At 39.3% G+C, this 24,862-nt stretch overlaps 1 long non-coding RNA gene across 1 annotated transcript in view; it reads left to right on the top strand.

The window, feature by feature from the left end:
- Window positions 1–21,861, top strand: part of LOC146325650 (uncharacterized) — a 39,631-nt gene extending 17,770 nt beyond the window's left edge. The window contains exons 2-3 of the long non-coding RNA XR_014770727.1: window positions 14,034–14,306; window positions 21,650–21,861. This is a non-coding gene — a long non-coding RNA (uncharacterized LOC146325650). The remainder of the gene's footprint in view (window positions 1–14,033; window positions 14,307–21,649) is intronic.
- Window positions 21,862–24,862: the final 3,001 nt, after the last annotated feature.

Genomic DNA, 24,862 nt, shown 5'->3' with positions numbered 1-24,862 from the left:
TTGTCTTGTTTGACAGGTACAACAAAACTAAAAGTGTGCGAGTCTGTACAAACCCACACATTTCAGAGATCTCTAATCAGACACAATAACACCTATGTAGGTGGACTATGGGTATGTGGGTGTGTGCATGAAACACAGTTTTGACACCAGTGCTATTTCAGTGCTTTGGTCCACAGTGATGAAAGGACTCAGACTACACTGTAAAAAATATACACAGGAGTTTAGTAAAATCAACTAATCATTTCTCATTAACCTAATAGAAATGCACAAGATTATTTATTCAAGTTCATTGAAGCTACTACAAGGAGTTTTTAACTGGTTATGAAACAGCCCCAGTTTAATATTCACACCACAATATGACCTACATAAGCAAATAAGACCATCAGCAAGAGTATTAACTATTTCTATATGGTTATTCTTCTGCCATCTGGTTGGATCCTTTGTAAAATCAAATGAAATTAGTCTGCATTTACATTTTCCAAACCAAAGTTACGCTAAATTTTGTTGCCTTGGATTCTGGAACACTACCACTTTTGTCCACAGGGGTCTCCAAAATCAACACATTGTGAAAGTTCAATGCAGTGGCTTTAAACTTAAAATTTCTGGTATTTAGTTTGAAACGTTATAAACATGAGTTCTTCTAACTTCAAGTCTTTTGACTTTTGACTTGAAATTGTCAGTTGAATTAATGTACTGTACCAAGTTCAGTCAACTAATTAAATTAATATTCTAAGGAAGCACAATCAGCATATTTCTGACTTCCCAGAATGCGTTGTTTGAGAGTCAAAGCTCTTCTGAGACCCTTGTTTTAAGAAAACCAAGGATGAAAACTGGCTGTGCCTCTACTACACTTTAAGATAAGTCATGGTTGCTTATTTTCATAATAATGAAAACATTGAAAACTGATGAACATCATTGGAGTTAGACCCCTCCCCTTACACTTAAAATTTAATAAATTCACTGAAAGCAGTTTCACGTGTTGATACTGGACCAAAGTTAAGAAACATTACAAAATTATGTCAACTTGTCTTTTTGAATTTAGTCAACACAAAATTTTAAGGCAGCATGGACACAAAGTAAATAATCAACAATAATTTGATTTTAGCACATTACTTGTACTTGTGTCTTAGTATAGTGACCTACATCCATCCTAGCTAGTCATAGTTCACCTTCAAACTAGACTCTTAACACAAGCTCCATGCGTGTACAGGTGCAGTAGGCTACCAGCCCCACTCTGTTCCCCAGCAATAAATCCTCCTACAAGCCCAGAATCATCCTTCATACCAGGCTCTGGCCTATTATTTCAGACATGCTTATCATTCCAGCTCAAGCACTCAATTGTACACTGACTTTTGCTTATAACTCCCATATGACAGCTTTATGGTTACATACATTTGGTACATATATACACAAAGAGTCTCCAGCAGGTGATCACACAAACTGTAAAATCGGTGTGATCCTCAGTTTACTTTCCATAAGCAAAAACACAAGAGCATGTATAAGGAATGGATGTTTGTTTGCTGAGCTGACTGTTTAGGTTTCCACATTACGTGCAGTAATAACACATCACAAACACTGTTAAATAACAACAAATCAATAGTCTTATTTGTTGGGTTGCAGGTTAAACAAATAGTTTAAATTCCTGTCAATTCTTTCTGGACTGGGGAAGTTTACACTCCAGCCAATATAATCTGATGAGACTCCATAAAAACTTTTCGCCCGGGGGCGGTTCAAGTCCTCCAACAGTATTGTGTGCCTGATGGACATTCCTGTCAGCTTGCTTTGGGTCGTCGTGTGACCTTCTGGATAAACTAGCAAAACTGTAATGTAAAAAGTTGTTTAACAACCTTATCTTTGCCTTAACACCAAGATTAAACTCACAGCAGACCTCACTCCGAATTGGAACTATAAACACATATTATATTTATGTGATCATCGGTTTATGAAAATACACTTAGATTTTGGCTCCTTGCACTGCTGCACAGCTGCAGCCTCGATTAACAGAATTTCCAGACTTCCCTAATTTTCAAGACTTTTGCCTGACTGTAAACTCTTAAAATGACCTTCATAATATTAAACTGGAAAATATAACTAAATCGGGGGAGTAGTGGCAAAGACAGTAATACATTATTTATTTTCCCTCTTTGATAGTTGCAGTTGAGTTAAAATAGATCTCTGTGGCCCCCCTGCAATGCCCCTGAACTAAAGAGCACTAAAATATATTGAAAAGATGAACTAAATTATGTCGAACAACAAAACTATACTACGATGTGGGGTCCAAACAGGCTAACAAGGCTTAAAAACATCAAATAAACTGATCTCATATTGCGTATGTGTATTGCCCAATCTTCCAAGCTTTAGAAATAAAACTAACCTACAGTTTGTCACTCAGTCCAACTGTTTTTCCGTGTACTCATAGTACGGGCTGCAACGGTCACGGATCTCGCCAACGAGCTCACCGAAGTATGCACTGCTGTGTCCTGCAAAACCACACCCATCCCAGTGAAATACCCTGTTTTTAAGGAACCCTGTTACCAGAGACAGCATTTTATAACAACTTATGTTAATCTTAGCCTGTCAAACTTGCTAGCTGGTTCACAAAAAATTATGGCTGCCATTTAAGCCAGATAAATCGCTTCCATGAACACTTCTCACTGTCGTCACACCTAAAACCACATCCGTAGCTGCCAGTAATCCTTCCTAGGACGCTACTTGGCTGCACCACTTTTGGTGTTGATACAAACAGATAACGTGAAGCCTGGCAGGATTCTCACATGATCTCATGTGATCTCGCACAATACGGCCTCGCACAATAGCTTAGCTAGCTTACAGTTGGAAGAAGGACACTGCTTCATTGTCAAATGCATTAAATTTTAAAATCTGAACAACTTTTTATGGGCCTTGAATTGGGGTTTTTAGAAAGAATAAAAGCATAAGCACATTTTTAGGATGATTTTGCACATCAGTGCAATCAACAAACTTGGTGTTCCTTTTTCTACTACAGTACCAACTCCTGTCTGATATTTATAACTCTCTCCCAGCAGTTTGAACAAATAAAATAAAGCATGGATAGAAAACAGAGGGAAAGAGGAGAGAAAATGAACATGTTCCATGGAAAAACCTGGTCCTACTCAGCTCAGTGGCCCTGCGCCCAGTTTACCAGTGCCCACAAAACGCTGGGTTCCTTATTTGATTTCTGTCTCCTGCTCTCTCCTTCCTGTTTAAATTTCCTGATTTATAAAACAAAGACTTCATTTGTAGTGTGTGTGGCAGAGTTGTGCACTTATTTAGATAATCACATATGCATTTTATCAACACACACGCACACGTACACACCACATGTTCCTCTTATGTTTCTCTATGCATGTGTCCTCATGTGATCCTTCCGTAACAGTTTTGCCTCCACCCACCGCCCATGTCACCCTACCCCCTCCCCCTCACCACACCCACCATTGCCATGGCAACGGGGTTTACCACAGAACAAAATGATGACTTTGCCAGATGTATATATGACTGCCGTGGAAACAGTTTGAGCACGGTTGCCATGGATATGGAGACAAATGGAACCATACAGTGTGTAAATACGCGCAGTATGGCGCGTGTGTGGAAACTCGGTGTGTCACTGCCGATCTGACGTCGCCTCTCTTCCTGGCAGAAGGCTGGGAGGCTCACGGCCGTTACTCCGCATGTAAAACAGATTTGTGTTAATACACTGAGGCTCATACTGTGAGCCTGACTGTTCCCTTGGCATCTCTCTGACGGAATGACTGTGTGATAACCCAAACAGTCCCTGCAGGCTGTAGAACAATGCAAAGACAAATAAACGTTGGCAAAAGGCTGAAGCGGAAAAAGGAAGTCCATGATTTTTTTTTTTTGATTTTTTTTTTTTTTTTATAATCCGTCTTTTTTTTTTTTACTTGCAAGTACAGAAAATTGTGTGTATCCAATCTGTTTCCAATTAAATCGCTGCTTACAATAGTCTCCCTTGTTTTTGCTTCTGTGTGGTTCCAATTACTCGAATGTAATAAATAGACTTGTAGGTCAAACGTGACCATTTTCATTGATTAAAGACAACAAAGACGGATGGTCTGTCTTTTGTAAGAAGTCAGACAATAGTCAAAAGCCATCTTGTACCTTCAGGCTATGAGCTTTCAACTAGACAGAATGCAACTCTGTGTCTTCTGCTTGCCTGGTGGTAGCTGTCTGGACATGATGGTTACTTTTCATGTGTGAGTGAAACCAGAAATGCTTAAAATACATAAAGGAAGGGATAGTCGAGTGTTATGCAACTCAGCAGAAGGCTGACTAATACTCATACTATAAAGTATGAACTCATTCGCCAGCAGAGCTTATGTTGCAGGCAGTTTTTAGACGTGTGTCTTGTATAAGTGATCCTCTGCAGAACAGTCATGCCAAAATGTGGTAAGTCGGAGAACGCAAGCTCTCCAGCAATCATACTTAAAAAAGAGAGACTTAAAAAATAGGGAAGATTTCTAAACCAGAAAAGTTTGAGTGTCAGAGACTTTGTTTCCTCCATTTTGGTGACTTTTAAAGAACAAAAATAGCAAAATAACAAGTACAGTGCAATAACTAAATAATTTTAAATTACTTTTAATTCCCAGGAAAGACTACAGACCCATTCTCCCATTCACTTATTTTTCACTCCTGACATGGCATATTTTGCAAAATGCATGGCCCCTCTGTTTGAAACTTTACCTAAGAAACAGGAATTCTTCTTAGTCTTGTTTGGTGTAGCTATATTGTCTGGGTGGAAATAGAATACTTTTCGAGTAGTAGGGCTTACACACGCTGTGCAATACTTAGAAAAAAGGTGTAAAAGTTTGTCATAAATAAAGAGATCAATAAAAAAATGGGAGTCTCCTAGGAAAATCAGGAGGGTTGGCAAGTATGCCAGTTGTCACATTTAAAATTCAGAAGATAAATTCAGCATAGTGTGATACATATAAATGTCACCAGTTACTTTCTAATTACACTTAATTCATTTCAATGAAGCTTTATTTAAATGAAGATTTGACTGAAAAAACAAACAAACATGTTGCATAGAGCAATGTGGATTGTGGGCAGAAGTAAACAAACCATCATCACCATGGAGACGCATCACTTGCAACGGATGTAGTGTACGTAAAAGGTTTCACTTGCTAAATAAATAAATAGTTTCAGAACATCCTGTAGAAACTTCTGCATGTTCAGTTATATCATCAAAATGCCCTTAACCAACATTTATATGTAATCTAGACATTTTAAAAAGCTTTTGCCACAAGCCTCTGCTTCATTTTCATCTCTCCACACATGAACCAGTTGAAAAGAAGAAAAATCTACCTTCCAATTTGATTTGATTTGATCTGAGTTATATCAGTATTTACTTAAGGATATTTACCTGAGATAAGTTTCCCAATCTCAGCGATTTCATCTTCAGATCTCTATCACATGTAATTGCTTAAATGTACTTAAATTATACACAAGTAAACATTTATGTCGTTGGTTAAAAATACCTTTTAGTGTATTTGTAGAGCAAAACCCTGCACAGCATTATGTTAAGAAACAATAGCGGTACATCTACAGTATAAATGTTGAGTAAATTTTGTCACTAAAAAGGAAATTTTAAAAAGAAAAACAAAATTAGTAAATAATAGCTAGGCTACAAAATGCATAGCTTCATCAGATGGTGGTAAAGGCTATATGTTACCCATGGTGCTAATAAACGGAGTAGAAGAAGTAGTGGTTGCAAACCAGAAACCAATACATCCGTTTGCCAATCTCCAGTAAACCTAAAGTTATTAAGGTGTTTTCTCCCACCTCAAAAACTTTTTTTTGTGACATTTAGGAAGTTTTTACAAATTTTGCTTTTTCGATCAACCCCTTCTAATGCTATACTTCAAAATGTACATGTAATGTAGTCTTTATTTTTTGTTTAATAATACTATGCTACCTATCAGGGGTAACATCATTATACTATACATCATTACACTAAGTAATATCATGCATAATTAACACCCTTTTGCAGGTTTCTAATTTTTAAATTTGTCAGATGGGAGCAATAGAACTCAACTAAGTCACAGAGTTAATGTGGGTTAGCCAGCTAGCTAAAGCTAATAAAATCTACCAGTGACAGTTGTCATTTTGGTGGACAAAGTCAATGGTCACCCACTTAAAACTCTGGTCTGAAGTCTAGCACCCATAGTTCAAAGACTTAGATAGATTGATTGATTATTATACATACATTAAACAGTGAAACAAGTAGCTAAGAAATTCTGTCTTTCTGTCTCTTGCTTTACTGTACTTCAGTAGTAAAAGTGCAACTCTCCTAAGTCTCATAAAGTGAGATGTGTCCACCCCCATGGAGCCCCAGAACAATACCAACAGTGTGTTTCAAATGCCAGTGCTTTACATCCAAAAGGCTCAGCGGTGCTGAGAAGGAGCATGGAAAAGAAAAGTCACAGGAAAAACATTGGAGCCGAGCCTGGAAAAGAGAGTGTTTTGGGTCGTAGTGGGAATGCTCAGAGGAGAATTTTAGAACCTAGCAGGGATAAGTGACACTTACTACAACAAGTGGCATTTATCAGACTGATAAAACTCCAACTTTAGCTCATCCTCATGTCACAGCTGAATGATAAAATGTTTTAGAGGTGTGGTGGAGCCTATGGATGGACGAGGGAGGCTTTAGGAAACGGGCATATATTTATACCCTTTATGAGGCTCGTGTGTGTTCTTCTGTTTGTTTCTTTCTCTTCCTCTGCAACTGTGTGGGTCTAAATAATTATGTGTTGGACTGAATCTGTAATTACACGTGTCAGGTTGAATGTGTAAAAGGCAGACATACAGTATCTGCTCATAACAAATGCAGCTGTTGACTCATGCACGCTGCATGATTCATACTCCAACAATGCTGTTGACTGATAGGAGTGAGAAATCCATTCATAAAAATAACCCTTATCCCAACTTTATGGTGGTGATGCCTAGCTACAGTTAACGTGTCTGCAGATAAAATGTGTCAAGGCTTTTTGTTGCAGTGAGGAGGGACAGTTGGCATGGAGACGTAGCAAGCCGGAAGAGAAACAGAAGGATGGCTTTGTGTGAAAGGTTTGTTCAAATCATATAATTCTCGTAGAGTTCAAACTCTTGTGGCTGATGGTTTCAAATCAAGTCCCCATGGTGTACCACAAGGATCTTTATTGGGCCCCTTGCTATTCACTCTATACACAAATAACTTTATTGCCCCACTGAATATTCTACTGGGTCTGTTTTGATGCTGACGACACAATCTTGTGTTCCATCAGCTCTACTGCAAACCATGCATTCTCCGGTTTAGTCCGCATTTAATGACCTCCAGACATCTGTTTTTGATTAAAAGCTTGTCCTTAACTCCAAAAAGACAAAATGTATGCACTTCACAAGAGCACAGAACCTAGTCTGATCCATGCCCTGAATAGAAACTATTTGACCCACTCCTTCATTGTATATATTTGTTGCATATTGTCCCACAAAGCTCACATTTAACACCTTGCTCAAAAAGACTAAGATTATACAGCAATGCTTGCATCTCTGTGAGGCTGTACTTGAGCCTCATTACCTAAATGCTAATGTTAGCATGCTGACATCCTCACAATGATAATGCTTTCACGCTGGACTCGAGTCAGACTTAAGTCAAGTGGACGAGTGGTGTGTCAGGTTATGAATCCTTACCATATTCATAGAATCCACTTGCGCACAATAAGACAGGCACATGCTGTATATACAACTGTATATACATCATGAATCAAATGTTCAACAGATAGATTTATTTGTTTGTTTGAATTTATTTATACAGTTCATAATACATATGAACTGTATAAATAAATTATAACATATATATAATATTATATAATTCATACATTTCCATAATACAGTGCATGAAACTGATGAGCTGCACAGAGAATTTAAAGCTATTGTCCCTAGTTGTCCCTTTTACCTAGTTTATGGTGTGTTGCAGCCTTTTCCCCTGGAAACCATGTGTTTTGGTTCCTATCTGCCTCAGATAAAACAAAATGAGCAGGTACAGTACGTTGCTATGGAGATCAAATCTTTGGACACTCAAACACAAGGACTGACATGCCTCCCCCTCTTTCCAGCGAAGCCACACCCCCCCGTGGGAGTCTCGACTTCTGCCTCACGCTGCTCCACATTACTATTATGGGCGTCAGCATATTTCACTTTGAAGTAGGAATCACAATAGCACGTTTATACTGCATTTTATGTTATTTTGCTTGTATTGGATCACTATTGTATGGCTTTTATAATCATCTCAAGGATCTATTACATAATATAGTTGTGTATAAAATAAATCTACTCCTCCTGTGAGCTGGTGTTCAAGCCTTTTTGAGCCTTAGTAATACAATATGCCATTCAGCCAGAACAAGTTGTATGAAACAAGGATATGACATAACTGCCAGGCATTTTTGTGTAACATTAGACTCCAGACAGCCTGCAGACAGCAGACAGTAGATTAGTACTGTGCACAGTATTAAGAGCCCACGTGCAATTTCAGTTCCACAACATGTTTTCACCTAGTTTTTATCATCGTGTGATCTTGGATGAGAGAGTTTGTGGACAGAACTGCAGATGAAACATGTCAAAGTGTGTTTTTTCTATAGTGAGCCACAGTATACAATCATGCACTATATATTCATCTCCCTGCTTGGGTCTTGCTTGCTTTGGCCTTTGCACATACTCGGGTGTGTCCGTGTTTAAACTCACACGAAAGCGTATGATATACAAAGCCTGATTGCAGTGTTTAAGTTGGGCCTCCTCTAATGTTTGACTGCTGAGTGAAGTCCTCTTCATGTTGGTGTAATGTGGGGTAATTTGGGTTTGAAGACAAACTGGTGGCCACTTAATGTGGGAGGCATGGGCGAGAACAAAGTTACACAACATTATGAACCATATCTTATCTTTTGTACTTTGTATTATGGCATTAAGTATGTATTATAGTAGAGAGCAGGGTGATAATATTATGTGGAAAGTACAGCAGACCTCAGAGTCATTAGCAGAACTATTTGACATACAGCCTATTTTGAAGGGACAGTTCACTCCAAAATCAAAATCTTACCTGTAGTGCTTTTTAGCTGTCAAAATTGTTTTGGCATGAGTTGCAGAGTTCACGACATATCGGCCGCAGAGATGCATGAAACCTGCCAATTGTACCACTCTGCAGAAGAAAGTGTGCATCTACTCATGGACAAAAGGTCAGCCAAGGAGAACGCAATTAATATTTATATCCCACGCTGTAACAAGCATGAGCCTCTCTTCCACGAGTAGATGCACACTTCCTTCTGCGTGGTTATATAGTTAGGTGTAGTTTGGCAGAAAAAAATGTTCCTATTGGGTCATGATTGCTGGAAAGAAACATTGTTGTTCAGTTTTTCAAACTTTTCTTTGGAGGGCAGACATTTCCATGGCCAAAATCCCCAAAGGAAAGTATGTAATTTTGATTTAAGGGTGAACTTCATTATTTAATCTGGACAAAAACTTAAGTGTAAAAACAGCACGTTGTGGATTTATGGGGGGGTTATGTTTCCATTTGAACTGGGAAATAACCTGACCAACCCCAACCTCACGCTCCATGCATCAACACAAGCGAAACTGTAGTAATATACTGTTTTGAAGTACTTTGGTCTTTTGTGTCTCATTAAATCAGTCGTACACACAGTACTGTCCAGCTTCTATCTGTGGACATGTAGCTGTGGTGTTTGCATGTACAGATGACCATGTAATTGGTTGTTATCAAGCACAACAGAAATTTTCCTGGAGGCGTCTATCTTTGTTTTCCAACTTGTTGAACACGGTCACACGGTTGAACACGAGTGTGACATCATTCCCATCTCTGATGACTGAATTAAATGGAACGCAGAATTACATGCTGGTGTTTCTTGGCTCGCCGCAGTGACTTTCAGGAGACTCCACTGGTTGCCAAGCGACATTATGATGTGACAAGATTCCGGACAAGATATAAGATATTGATTGGTGCTCTTAGGATGTGCTGATATCCAGATTTGTTTTCAGTCATACTAAGCTAGTCGTTAGCACTATTATGTGTGTATGATAAATATTAAGCTAAAGCAAGCAGCTGGTTAGCTTAGCTTAGCATTTCAAGTGAAAGCAGGAGGAATCAGCTTCTGTGCTTCTGTCTTCTGCTTTGTGTCTTATTAAATCAGTCACACACACAATAAGGTCCAACTTGTATCGGTGGGTATGTTGCAACAAGGTTCACATGTACAAAATAGTGTGTAATGCGTTATCAACATCAGAGGTTTCATGGCAGCATCCAATTTTGGTTTCCAACTTGTACTGGAATGTGGTTAGCTTGGGTGTGACGTCATTCTCAGGTACGGCTTCTGATGACTGAATTAAATAGAACGCAGCATTACATGCTGGTATTTCTTGGCTGGGTGCAGTGACTTGAAGGAGACTCCAGACAAGATCTAACATGTTAATTATTGCTCTTAAGAGGTGCTGGCATGCTGATTGTTTTTGGTTTTGCCTTGAACAGATCTTCCATCCATGCTAAGCTATCAGACTGCTGGATCTAGGTTTATATTTTCCAAATGAACATATCATGTCAAACTATTCCTTTGAGACTAAGTAGGCCTATCCTAGATTTTTCAAATGAGCAATACATCACTCCATAACAAACTCAAACAATTATTTCTAATTTTCACACTAAAACTTTATGTTTTAGCTTAAACCACATGTACAGACCTTGTGAGCAGTTTCATGTAGGAACGTATTTCTTTCTGCAGTAGAATCTAGAGGAACTACTTTCTTTCTAATAGAAAGAAAATAATTCTTACATGAAACTGCTCACAACAAGGACTGTGAATTATCTTGAGTAACCGGGTCAGTATTTTTGGAAAGAGACACTGTCCATTCAGTCCCGTTATATTGGAGAGAAGGCAGACGTCTGTCTAGCCACTATCTCCAAAACTCTGCAGCTCACACCAAAAAATATAGATGGATAAATAGCACCACAGGCCAGAGGAAGAGTATAGATTTTTGATTTTGGGGTTAACTATCCCTTTAAATCTTGCCCCAGACAAATACTGAAACTAATAAAAAGAAAACTAAAACTAAATATTTTAAACAATAAAAACTAAACTGAAATAAACAAACCCACTGAAAATCTAGATGGATAAATAGCTCTAAAGGCCAGGGAAAGAAATGATTTTGGGTTGAGGTGTCCCTGGTATCTTTGGTCAGGGGCAGCCCTATAGAGAACACAAACTGGTGAGATGTTCCACTGTGATAATACGGACAAGAAAATTCAGTGTGTTGTCCCCTAAAGCTACGCAGGTTGAGCGTTGGGTTGCAGAGGCATGTTTTCTTACAAATCCTCCTCACTGAGAGAGAGGATAACAGAGTTATGAGAAAAATGCCAAAAAGGTCAAGTAGGGCTCCCGGCCTGTTCACCATAAAAGCTCAAAGCTCCACTTTGGAAACGCTGTGAGGGGAAATACAAGAATAAGACTTCATTTTGGACGTGTGCTCCAGAGTCAGCAGCTCTGTGCTCCAAAAATATGATTTATATCCAAACAGAGCTGTTACATGACTTTGACGATGGTTGTGTTTGTTTACTGCAGTGTGAGGAATGTATCATGGCCGTGTGGCAAACTGATGGTGAAAGTCGGGGAAATTGGGACATCGTGATGAATTAGAGCTGAACTCCCTGCACTGTAAAAGCTGGATTTAAGTTGTTGTTGAAGTAATGTAATGTTTTCAATGACTCTCATTCAGTTCTTGTCTTGATGGGAGTTTTTTTGTGGATTATAAGAACTTGGAATTACACCCATGTCAGTAAAAGTGCATCAGAGAGGTTTCTCAGAGTATTTTGCCTCTGACGTCATGACAGCCATGTATTTTTCAGATTTTTTTCCCCTGCTGTTGGGCCAGAAAAAGGCAAGTCTAATGCAAGACAAAATAGTCCACCTGAATTGGTTAAATTGTGTTAAGTTTTCTATCGTTATTGTTAGACTAACATTAGGTAAAGGATAATCAACAAGAAGGTAAATGGTTTCAAGCCACAATATAGAGGCGAAGAACCACCTGACGTAAAGCTTTCGCCAAGTGACTTCAAACTCTTTAATGCACACCTACAAGTTGATTATCCTGCTTATACTGTAGTTATTTGACAACAATTTAAAATAAAAGCATCTGAAGATTTTTGGGTAAAGCTTTTGCCCTCAAAATCAAAAGTTATGAGGCCAGAGCTTAACTGTTGTAACTCAGAACTCCCAAAAGTTCCCTTCTTCCTTCCAAACCCCCATTCGTATTGAGGATATTCCTATAAAAGGCTGCTGTGGATCATATAAAAGGTGGCGCTTCTTCTCAACCTCGTTAATTAGTCTCTCGTCCGCCCTTTCGACTACTTTGAAACAGAAATGTCAAGGATGTCACATCAATTTTAACCAAATAAAATAGATCGGAGGTGCTTGAAACTTACCTGAAATAGAGCCAGTGTGAGCGATTTTTCAAGCAAGCTGACGTACAGAGCAGGTTAGGGCACTCTAATTTAGGAAAATTGAAGCAATCAGCTGATCACTCGCTCACCTGCATTGCCTCACCTCGCCTCACCCAACTTTGACAGCTTTGCTCTTTACTGTCGCTATGGTTACAAGTTGGGTAGCGGATGAATTTTGAACAGTGATGAAACTTGAGCCTAACTACGTGTGTGTTAAAGGGATTTAATGCAGACTTGCTGGCCAGTCGGAAAGGAGTATTCGCCCAGACCATGGTATAAACTACAATAACACACACAAAAGGACATTTCCTCAAACTGGACTATTAGGTTGTTGAGGAGCAGTATTTTACTTTTGGTTAAAGCACATAATTGTGTTGGAAAATTGGAAACTTGTTGCCTTAAATTTAAATTGCATTAAGCCAAACTTGCTTGGAAGAACTCAGATTATTAAATACATCTGACTTAAAGCTATTATGTTCAATGAACTTGTTAATATGATTTGAAAAAACTTTTATTCGTGTGTTACTAACTGAAGTAATTTTTTTTTTACGTTGGTCCAACAATTTTCTTTTGTCAGTGTGAGGCTCTTTTGAAACAGATGATTGAATTTCACTTTGTGATACATTATATATGCCATCTGGTGTAACAGAGAAGATCAGAGAATCAACATAAACAGAGGGGGTAAAGGGTAATCTGGCCGCTATTGTACTCATGCCAAGGTGTGTCATTTTGGCACCGGTACAGTAAGATAACACTGATGATAATCTGTGTTTTTTTGTGGTTGATGGAACACTGGCTGTATCAAACAGGCGGTGTTTGGCCCTTGAGGTGTTCACTCTGAAGTGTTTAAGCACTTTTAGCACCTTTGATTCCTGTTTGGTCCGGGGCTCGGCTGTTCAAACATCACAAATCAGCCTGCATTTGCAAAACGTTACTACTTTCCCAAGCATTAAAAAAACCTGGATGTTGGCATCTCAGACCCTGCATTCACACCCCCCACCCCAAAACATAACTTGAAATGTGGTTATGCAATTACCTTTTAACACCTTCCAAAGTAAACAAAATTGTACACTGGCATGGTGAGAGGGGAACAATAAAAGAGAAACACAATGGCATGGCCAAACAGCAGGCACTCACGAAAGGGAAATAAAGCTGACGTGACTCACTCCCTCATGGCTACTCCTTGGTGAGGAAGAGAAAAAAGAAGTGGCACCAAAAAAAAAAAATCATCTGAACATCTCCAAATCTAAGCCTCAAATCTGGATCTGGGCTTCCTGTCTTGACCGCGGATGACTCATAAAGGGCTATTATACGTGGAATGCAAAAGGTTCTTTGCCTGAGAGTTTGGCACTGGACTGATGCTTTATAAAACCAATGACAGGCTAAACAATGTCGAGCAACAGAGCATACACGGCGGGATAAATGAGCATGCTCAAAATCCTTGAAAAGAAATCTGCTAAGGGCACAAATAAACCGAGTTTACTGGCAATTACATCCACTTATTATGCCCTTTCTCTCACAGTAGCTGGGAACAGTGAGCTGTCCAGAGTAACACCAAAGAGTCTTTGTCCAGAAGCTGGTTTACTGCAGAGAGGAAAAGTTGGACCCGCGTGAAAAGCAGGTATGATGGCAGAGGATTGGAATGCACCAAAATGGGCAAAAGGAGCAAAGGAGGACGAGGAATGGGAGCGAACGTCAGAAGGAGTGGAAGGGAGTGACCGTAGGAGGGCGGGGGCGTGCAGATAGGGAGAAGAAAAGAAGATAGTGGAATGGCAGCAGGACAGAGCAGCGGTAGGTGAGTTCAGGGAGGGCAGGGGAGGTGAAGAAGTGGCACAAATGTTACATGAGAAGTCTTACCATTACTATACATGCATTCTGAAAGCTCTTTTAAAGCAACGTGTTTCTCTTAGTTTTAACGACCTGTGACAGGAATAGTCCAGCATTTTGGGAAATATGCTCATTTGCATTCTTGCAGAGTAACAGCATGTCTAAACAGGAGTGGCTGCAGCTTTTTCAGTTGTAAATCATAGACTGCATATAAAGATGGACGACACGTCTCCACTTCTTCCACTGTACAAAAATGAAGCCAAAATACAGTCTTTCCAAGAAGTTGTGAATTTTGCAACTGCAACGATTAAGGCTTATTCAACAAATTCCTGTGAATTCTACACAACGTTTTTGCAATTTTGCCCAATCACTGCAAAAAACTGCACTGTTACAAAAATATGATTCATTGTTGTAGCGTCCTATAGGTTCCACCAATCATAGCAGTCTTCAGGGCAAGTGGCATACATGTACATGTAAATGTACATGTTCATGTAAATGAACCAACTATTTTGACCAAACTTGAGCTCCACAAAGGTTTTGCTTCTCTCTGGAATAATAACGTTTTGTTTTAATTTTTGAAATCCTGAGGCTTTTTGGTAAGGTTATTTAAAACACTCAAAATACTTATCGTCCCCAGAACAAGTTACCCTTTATTTTTAATTAATTATATGAAAAAATAATTTTTTGCAAAAAAAGACTGCAAAATCATGAAGAGATAGAGGCACTACCATCTTGTGATGGTGACATCATTTGGAGTCTACACAGTAGGATTGCAGTCCCGCCCATACATTCTACTGACTCAATCATGAGCAGAGCTCAGCTGTCAATCCTCCTTTTTATAGCATCTAATAATAATGAAGTAAAACCAAATTTAAGAGAAAATTAACTCTTGAACAAGCAGCATGAAGAACTACCAAAAATGACCGAATCCATCTGTGGCAAAAATTTATTTGTTTGTTTGTTTGTCTCACGTCTCTCTGCTAACATGGAAGTGGTGGGCCTCTTTACCTATACTGCAGCCGTCCACCAGGGGTGATCAAAATGTTTTGGCTTCACTTTTGGGGAGCTGCCAAAGTGATTTTGTACTGTGGGAGTGTATGATGACCTACACAGAATACTGCACCTGAATGCATCCTGTAGAAGCACACAGAGAAATGAAGCTGCTGCTAGCTCTGCTAACATGCTGGTCATGCTAAACCATCCTGTGCAGGTACCATGTACGTAGCTGTTAAATATGAAGCTGTAGCCTGGAAACAGTTAGCTTAGCTTAGCATTAAGACTGGCAGAAGCTAGCGTGGCTCTGTCCAAAGGTGAAGAAATTTGCCAGTACCTTTAAAGCTTACTGTCTCTAAAAAACAAAGCGTAAAAAGGTGAGTTGTAGTTTGACTTTCTCCAGTCTTTATGCTAACCTAAGCTAACAGTTTTCTGGTCATAGCTTTAGATTTATCCACCAAGCATAAGGGTGGTATTGATACCCACTAAGCAAGAAAGAGACTAAGAATATTTCTAAATGTCACACTATTTGTTTAAAGTGTGGGTCTTCAACAAGGGGTCTGCAACCCCTAAGGGGTCCTCAGAGTTACTGCAGAGGGTCCACCAAATTATTGTTTGATAATTCTTTGAAAGTTTTTTCAACAAAACCCAAGTCAGTTTAAACAACACTGACAAAAGGCCCTCACCTCAGAAACCACTGGTGAAACTGCACAGAGGAAGGCTAATGTCCCTAACGTTAGCCATGCTACAACTGCTGCTGATTCAGCAGCTACTGGTAAGCACAAATGAGAAAAGACCCAGAAATATTCAGTGCCATAATATATGTAATACGGGGTCCCTGGCCTGAAAAACGTTGGAGACCCCTGCTTTAAAGACAAAAGGCTTTTAGCATGACAGCAACTTTAAATCATAGACAATAGGGGGTGCTACAGAGCGCCATGAGTAGACAGAGCAAGAGAGAGAAAAAGAGGCCTTACAACCTCATGTACTGTGTCTCATGCAAACTACGGGGTAGGGAATAGAAGCATGGATTATGGGCTGAGCAGTGGGAGTGGAATGGAGTGAAAGTGCAATAAAGAGAAGAGAGAGTCTGAGCCAAACAAGAGCTTCAGTGTGGAGGGAGAACCAGATTTATGGGTTTCAGGGAAGAATGTGAGGTGTCCAATTCCTCACTTGTCTTCTGTCCACAACCCATAATCCTGCACTCAGAAGCTGGTTGAAAAGGAGCCATTTCAGCCTGAGCAGGATTGATTGCTGTATGACCTTTCACCTGTAGGGTCAAAGCTTTGGTGACTTTAATTTTTAGTTTTTTCTTTTTTTTGGATTTGAAGTTTTAAAAAAGGAAAGGAAAATTTTAATTCTACCAGAAAACCTCCTCTGTGGTGGAGGTTGAATTGGTATGCAAGTGGATTTGGATGAAAGTGTTTGCTGTAGAGATTTGTGCTGCTGGACAGCACTCACAGTCATGCTGGCCCAGCATGAAACGTACTGTTGGGTTAATTTATAGTCAAGAAAATAAGTTTTGGGATACTGTGTGAAATCCGATCTGGCTTCTTGGTCGCTTTAAAGGGAGAGTTAGGGATGTTTGTATTGTGGTTGCATGAGGTACCCATTCACAGTCAGTTTGGAGAGGCAGCAGGAGTACTGGTGTTGGAAGCTAAGCAACATACTTCTGTAGACAGGGTCAGCAGCAACATGTATATTAGCCACCCCAAAAAAATCACTATCAATATTTTCACCACTTTATTTTGCTGTCTGAAAGTTTTTTGGCAAAATCAGTCATTTAACCCTGCAGAACACAGGAGCTGCTGGTCTACCACTGCCTCGATCTGTTAGTTTGTCTGTGTCATTGTGTGACTTTGGTGTTTTAAAAGGTTAGTTTGGATTCTCTCAAGGTCACACAATAACACAAAAAACTAATTGATCCAGGCAGCTGTGGGCCAGGAAGTCCTGTGTTCTGCACGGTTAAATGACTGGTTTTGCCAATGGAGTTTGTTTGACTTAGAAAGAACAATACTCGGCTTATATAAAAGTGAAGTGGCGAAAATATTCTAAATGTAGCATACACTTAAACTGATATAGATTTTTTAGGTGACTAAAATACATTTTGCTGCTGACCCTGTACACAGCAGTTAATTGCTTAGCTTCCTACACCAGTGTCTCCAAACTGGGGACGTGTGAACCACCATCTACTGTAGGTAAGACACTGACTATAGATAAGTAACATTTTTTTAACACATTTAGAATAAAGATGTGTACATTTTAAACGAATTCTGGTTATTTTCTTACTGTTTGCTTTGTAATATTAAATCTGTAATAAATGTGGGAAAATAATCATAAGTAAAATATTAGTCAATTAGCTTCATTTATATTATATATTTACTTTATAATCTACTTTCTTTGGTTCTTTTGTATTCTTATCATTTATTACATAACAGCTAACTCCCAGTGAACTACCACACCCGGCTCAATAATTCAGTCAGACATTTGGATTGAATTATAAGTGAGGGAGAGGGCTTGTCTGGGAGTGGTCTGTGTGTGTGTGTGTGTGTGTGTTTGTGTGTGTGTGTGTGTGTGTGTGTGTGTGTGTGTGTGTGTGTGTGTGTGTGTGTGTGTGTGTGCGTGTGTGTGACTGTGTCAGAGTGAACACATACTGTCGGGGGGGGGCACATTCAGAGGGGAAACCTGCTGTGCTGAACTATGGTTACCTAATCTATTTGTTATAACAGGCGAATCGTCTTTGATGTCTGTCCCATTGTTTTAACTTTTGTGGCACCTCAAAACACATGTGCATACTTTTTTGTAGTTTTGTTTTTGGCTCAGTTGAGTCACAGTTAGTCTGCTTGTTTCAGTTAAGTTTCTATTGTTTCAAATTTTCAGTTTTAGTTTGGTTTCTAGTATTTGTCAGGGGCAAAATTTGAAGGAACAGTTCACCCCCAAATCTAAAAAATACATGTTTTTCCCTTGGCATGCGGTTCTTTTCATCTATCTATATTTTTTTGGTGAGTTTCAGAGTTTTGGAGGTGTCTGCCACAGAGATGTCTGCCTTCACTCCAATATAATGGAGCTAAATGGTATTCTGCTTGTGGTGCTCAAAGCACCAAAAAAAATTCAAAACCAGTGTTTCTTTCCAAAAAGCATGACCTGGTTACACAGGATATTCGACAGAACTAGTTGTGAGCAGTTTCATGTAGGAACTATTTTATTTCTGCAGTAGAATCTACTGGAACTACATTAAAATCTACAGGATCTAATTTCTTTTTATAAGAAAAAAAAGTTTTTTTTCTTCCTTATAGAAAGAATCTAGATGGATAAACAGTACTACAGGCCCGGGGAAAAATATGCATTTTTGATTTTGGGATGAACTGTCCCTTATATGTATATATGCAGCAAATATGCAGCAAAATGTTTTTCACAACTAACTTTAGTTTCTAGGTTAGTTTTAGCTAACTATGATGTCCTTCATGCAAATGCACATTCAGGCATGCAGACACAAACATACATAACAATGGAGCCGAACCAAACTAGTCCAATGCTGATATAGTTGTTCTACAGCTGAACTCCTCTGCCCTGTTAGTCCGCATGTGTGGTTGTATGAGGTTGTGTGTGTGTGTGTGTGTGTGTGTGTCACACAGGTTAAAATTAAACACACCCACACACAGGTGATTAGCATGTGGCAATAGATGTGAGGATAGATGTTACTGGATTTAAGTTTGTTGCCCAACAGGTTGAACCACCTGCCTGAATTGGGTCAACACTGGATTAGCAATTGCAGAATGTGCGAGTGTGTGTGTGAGTGTGTGTGTGTGTGTGTGTGTGTGTGTGTGTGTGTGTGTGTGTGTGTGTGTGTGTGTGTGTTTGTGTCAAAGGTAAAAGGTTAACATCCAGGATCGTTTTCCTGTTGAGATTTAGAAAGATGTTGTTGATACTGGGTTCGTTTGTTCAGTGACGTGTTGGACGGGGAGTGGAATTTTGTTTGGGGTTTTTTGGAGTCACCACATGCAGTTAGAGTTTGAGGGGCCACACAAGGCCCCGGTGATTTATCTGACAGCTTGAGGGGCTGGATCTCGTTGTGTAACAAAATTACGCAACTCTCATGACTTGTCATTCTGTCTTTATATCCTGAAAATGTCGCTAATTAAAGAAGGAAGTTTGCATTCAAACTGCGTCAAAAGAATCTTGATGGGCAGCTGATTTGCCTTCAGTCGAGTTTGCATTTATTTTAAGGGACAGTTCACCCCAAAATCAAAAGTGTGTATTTTTCCTCTGGCCTGTAGTGCTGTTTATCCATCTATGTCTGTTTTGGTGTGAGTTGCTGAGTTCTGGAGAAATCAGCCATAGAGCTGTCTTCCTTCTCTCCAGTATAATGGAACTAGATGGCACTCCTGGTGCTCAAAGCACTAATAGAAAGAAAATAGTTTCTGCTTGTGGATTATTTTTCAATTTTTTGAGGTACCTTGCACACCACAGACTGAGTGCCATCTAGTTCTATTATATTGGAAATATGTATTTTTGAGTTTGGGAAACTGTCCCTTTAATTGCATTTTGTTTACTGGATTAATCCATTCCATAACAATAACAAGGCCTCTGCAGTGATGATGTATGAAATATGAATGCTTGGATGTATGAAGAGTATGTGTGCAGCAGTTCATTGGCCTTGTATGCCTGTGAGCATGCTCGCTTTTGTGTGAGAGTGCACGGTTTTCGAGCCTCTGTGTAAACTATCACATGACCGCTGCTGACACTTCAACACCTTTTGTGGTCCCACTACAGACAGTGTCAATTATTGATGCGGGTCCACACCTGGTCGGTGTGTTAACACCCTCACACCCAGCCGTGAACACATAAAAGCGCCTTTCACAACTTGCATTTCAACCTTATCTAAAAAAAATATGAGAGTTCGTTCAGAAGAAGTACACACCCTGGTTAAAGAGGTGGTGCAATAATTATCAAAACTTTGACCATGTATGAGAAAGTTTTCCAGCAGTGTTATCTCTGTCACCAGTCTTCTGCAGGTATTTGCTGCTGCCATTGCAGTATTTGGAAAAATTGATACTGATAGCTGAAAATAGTTGACACAAGACATTTTAGGGTTTTCACCGATTTTGTAATTTTGTGGCCATTTTTCTGGAGGGGTGCAGCTGCAGTATTTATGTCCATCATTTGGTGCAGTATAATTTTTGTATTCATTATGGTATGATGTACAGAAAAATATTAGAGCCAGGCATAGGGAAAAATGGGTGAAATGTTGAGAATAAAGTCTAAATGTTGGGAGTAAGACTTTCGATATTAGAACCAGGCCAAGATTTTTTTAAATTATTTTTGTTTTTTTAATTTTGCAAATAAAATGATGATAAATAAGATGAAATGTTGGTCATAAAGTCAAAATACTGAGAATAAAATCAAAATGTTAAGAATAAAGTTGAAATGTTGAGAATAAAATTCAAATGTTGATCATGCAAAGAAGTAAAAATACCAATAATAAAGGTCGAAATGTCGAGAATATGTCAAAAAGTTGATAACAAGAATAAAGTCAAAATTATGAAAGTAAAGTTGAAATGTTGAAAATAAAGTCAAAATGTTGAGTATAAAGTTGAAATGTTGAAAATAAAGTCAAATTCAGTCAGGACAGGCAAAACAACTGTATTGTAAGCAGCTGAGAACAAAAAGGACATGTTGAGAGGTTTTTCCGGTTTCCTATAGAGATAATTTCCCAAAACACTTATACACTTGTACGCTACTTGTACATTACGGCTACCTGCTTGTCCAAATGTAACTCATATAAATCACCTCAGCTTGCCAACTCTCTTTGTCCCTGGTTCATTCATTCACCACTCCCTATACTGTAACAGACACTCAATAGTTCATTCTAGAGTGAATCAGAGTCTTAGGAATCATCATTTGGTGTGATCATTACCAGATGTAGTGTCTCATAAGGCTGTAATATACACATCAAAACATACCATGGACATTAATCTTCTCCCTGCATTGTGGGAGTTTCTGTGGTCACAGGAGTGAATTAATTTTATACTCACAATGAAGACTGTGTACAGTGGGCTACATTGGTGATTTTGGCCACAGCCAGTATTATTGAAGCTAATGTTTTCGCTGTATTGCTTTTGCAGCAGAGTGGACATAGTTTACACGTCCTGATACAGTAACTATTTACTGTTATCTATGTTTGCACAGAGCTTTGGTCCACAGTCAGTCCCTTGGGTTTTTCAGGAGGGGATTAACGTGATGTCAATGTTTGCTAAACTTCTGCAGGACTGGAGTGTAACTTACTTTGTGGGTTTCTTTCTGTTCTTTATTTTTCAGATATCGGGAGAGCAGAATGTGAAGACTGAGAGTGTGAAGCAAGATGGAGGATGATGAGAAGGAGCCCAGTTTACAGGCATTCATGCATTTTAATCAAAATATTATACAGAAGAGGTTGTGATTTTTCTTTATGTTGTTAGTGGGTGAGGAGTTTTCTTACGTGTACATTTCTATATATTGGAAGTGATTATATATATTTTAGAATCTTCTAAAATGTAAATTTTACTCAGGAAGGGACAGTTTTGTCTGTCAGAATATTTGGAATGCCGTATGTTTTAAAGGGACAGTTCACCCCAAAATCAAAATGCATTTTTTTCCTCCTACCTATAGTGCTATTTATTTTCTTTCTACTCACCAAAATTACCAAGGTAGCAAGCTAAGTGGTGGTAACGTTACAGCTATATTTCAGCTGTCATGGGCACAAGCTTCTCCTCCATGAGTAGATGCATCCTTCCGCACAGTGACATGTCTGGTGGGTGTAGTTTGGTTTAAAGAAAGTAGTCCCATAGATCTGTGGATTATCTTGAGTAACCGGGTCATGACCTCTGGAAAATGATATTGCTGTTGAGTTTCTCAAATATACTTTTTTGGTGCTTTGGCCCTGGTCAGACCTGGTATTAACGTGCATCCTGGGTGGTCCTATCACAAGTGGACAGCTCTAAATAAAGGTTCGAACACATTCAGGACGCATTTGAGATCCAGTCTCTCAGATGACATTCAGAGGTGGTCTGGGTCGCATGTGGCCACATTCTTACAGCAGCGTGAACGCAAATATTAAGTCCAAAATGTTTGTGAACATAAAAGTAACTCCAGACTCCATTAAAAAAAAACTTTGTGAAACGCTGTCTATTCTTTTCTTAATTATTTGGGCCTGCTTGTACTGCGAATTCAGCAAATGTTATACATTAAGTTACTTGTTTGTGGAGTAAATATCCACAATTTGTCCCAGCAAGACACCAGTTAAAACAACGTGTTTATGAACATCAGATTCACACACAGTCACAGTGAAAGTGTGCATTGTCCTGATCATAGCAGCGCCCCGTGGAGCTTTCCTGCAGGGATCCTAACAGCACTGACTGGACAGCGCAGGTAAAATATGAGGCTCATTGTCTGCTGATGGAGGAGTTATGTGTGGCACTAAACTAAAACAAAGGGACTTAACAAACAGCCATGTTATAAGCCACAGTTCGTGTGTGTGTGTGTGTGTGTGTGTGTGTGTGTCCAGGTATGGCACCTCCCCCCCTTGCAGCTGAAATGATTGGCAGCATCTGCAATCAATCATTAATCAGCCCTGCAGCTTAAAAGCAGGGAGGGACCAGCATGACAGGGCCGGTGGACCATTTGACAGATTTCATTCTGCATGGCAGGCTAAACTGGTAGCAGACTACAGCTTGTGGCTATTGTTGGAAGAACGATGTTGATTGAATGACAAGCAGAGTAAGTTACTGTAGCTTCAAAGCTAACCTGCTAGGCTGGAGCTATGCTAACTATGGTAATGCTTGAGCAAGTGCTAGTGCTAATCACTTAGCCTAATTGCAGCCAGTCAACATCGATCACAAAGTCACATCTGCGATGACACACACGATAAGTTAAGCGCTTGAGGTGCAACAGGAATATATCAAGATTAGCCTTACACAACAACAAACTCCCAAAGATCCTGCCAAACCCAAACTTTACCTACCTATCTATCTCCTGGCTTGAGGCGAGTTAAAGGCTGAACTTCAGTGGCCAAAATGCTGAAAATCTTGCCCCTGTCTGAGAACTTCATCCCCACCCAGGATTTGCTCAGAAAATTAAAACTTTTCCCGGAAAAGCTGATTGAGCCCAGCCGGACAAATTAGACAGCAATTGAGATTAAAACCTACAAAAACAGCACTTGTGTTTATTTGGCAAGTGAGATTCGATTTAAAAAAAGAAAATCATCTGGAGATGCATTTTAATGCTAGATGTGAACTCATGTAGCCCAAACCTTCCACTTGTTGATTGGATGTTAATACCAGGCCTGAACGGAGCTGAATGCCATATAGTTCTAGTATATTCAGGACCCACTTTTTAAAAAACACAACCCATTGTGACCCACGTTTGTGCATAAATGAACATTCCCGACCACTTTTACTGCCATTTCCGCATTGCCCTATATTATCTTGACACTTTACTGAAAATTTATACACGTTAAAACTTTAGAAATGAGAAATAAATTGACTTAGGCCAAGTTAACAGGTGGTCACTGTTTTTATTTCCTCTTATCAGGAAAACAACATAGGACATTGTATCCTAATTCATAAATGAGACAGTATAAGTGCTTTTAGATGGAATTAACTCTTTTTTTTTTCCTCAGTAAAACAACAGACACATTTTAAATGCTTTACAAAAGGTGTACTACAGATATAAATCTTAAATTTGCAGAATTTCCTCCATAGTCTTGTATTTATTTGTTTTGGGACCCAAATAAAATCTGACCCAGCCTTTGGAAATGACTGATGTAGATGGATAAATAGGACTGATGGAAAAGTATTTATTTTTGATTTTTGAGCGAACGGTCATTTAAATATTTATCCTACTGTATATCTGTGTTTTGTTCTTCTGGTTTTTCCTTCAGAGAAGTCAGCCCTGACTCTCATCATGGTCCATTAAACTTTCTGCTGCTGTTCAGGCCGACAAGAGGAGCTGATGCGATTTGCCAATATTAACTCCACCTCCCGCGACTCCACCCACTGATACGGCCTCCGTCTAACAGTATATCCATTGTGTTTTCCACATTGTACAGTGCAGTTACAGCATTGCTCTTGCACTTCTTGTTACCAAAGCTGCATGTGCTGCAGGAGCCAAGAGCTGCTTCCAATTCTTGGTTAAGAATTTAATGACAGGAGTTGTGGCCTCAGGGAGAAAACCTGGAGATCAGACTGCTGCTGAATGTTACACACACAAAGAAAAGAGAGAATTTAAGTCACTGAAGTGAGGGGAAAAATCAAACAGCTTATGGCAAAGTAAGGGGAAGGTGAACCAGGGAGGGGTGAAGTCAGCATGCAGACCTGTTATTTCCTATTCAGTCAGTATGCTGCATTTAGATAACAGTCGGACACTTTTTTTTATCAGCCTGTGGGAAAGCATGATTTATTTTCTCTGTAAAGCATTGTTTTGGAAACCAGTCACAGCACCTTTAATGTTGCTGGCTCCCCCGCCGCTGATAGGAACACTGATTCCGGGAACGCA

This window comes from Lutjanus erythropterus, chromosome 6 (assembly GCF_056507025.1).
Source record: "Lutjanus erythropterus isolate fLutEry1 chromosome 6, fLutEry1.hap2, whole genome shotgun sequence".
NCBI classification, from domain to species: Eukaryota; Metazoa; Chordata; class Actinopteri; order Lutjaniformes; family Lutjanidae; genus Lutjanus; species Lutjanus erythropterus.
This window is presented reverse-complemented; position numbering and strand designations above follow the sequence as displayed.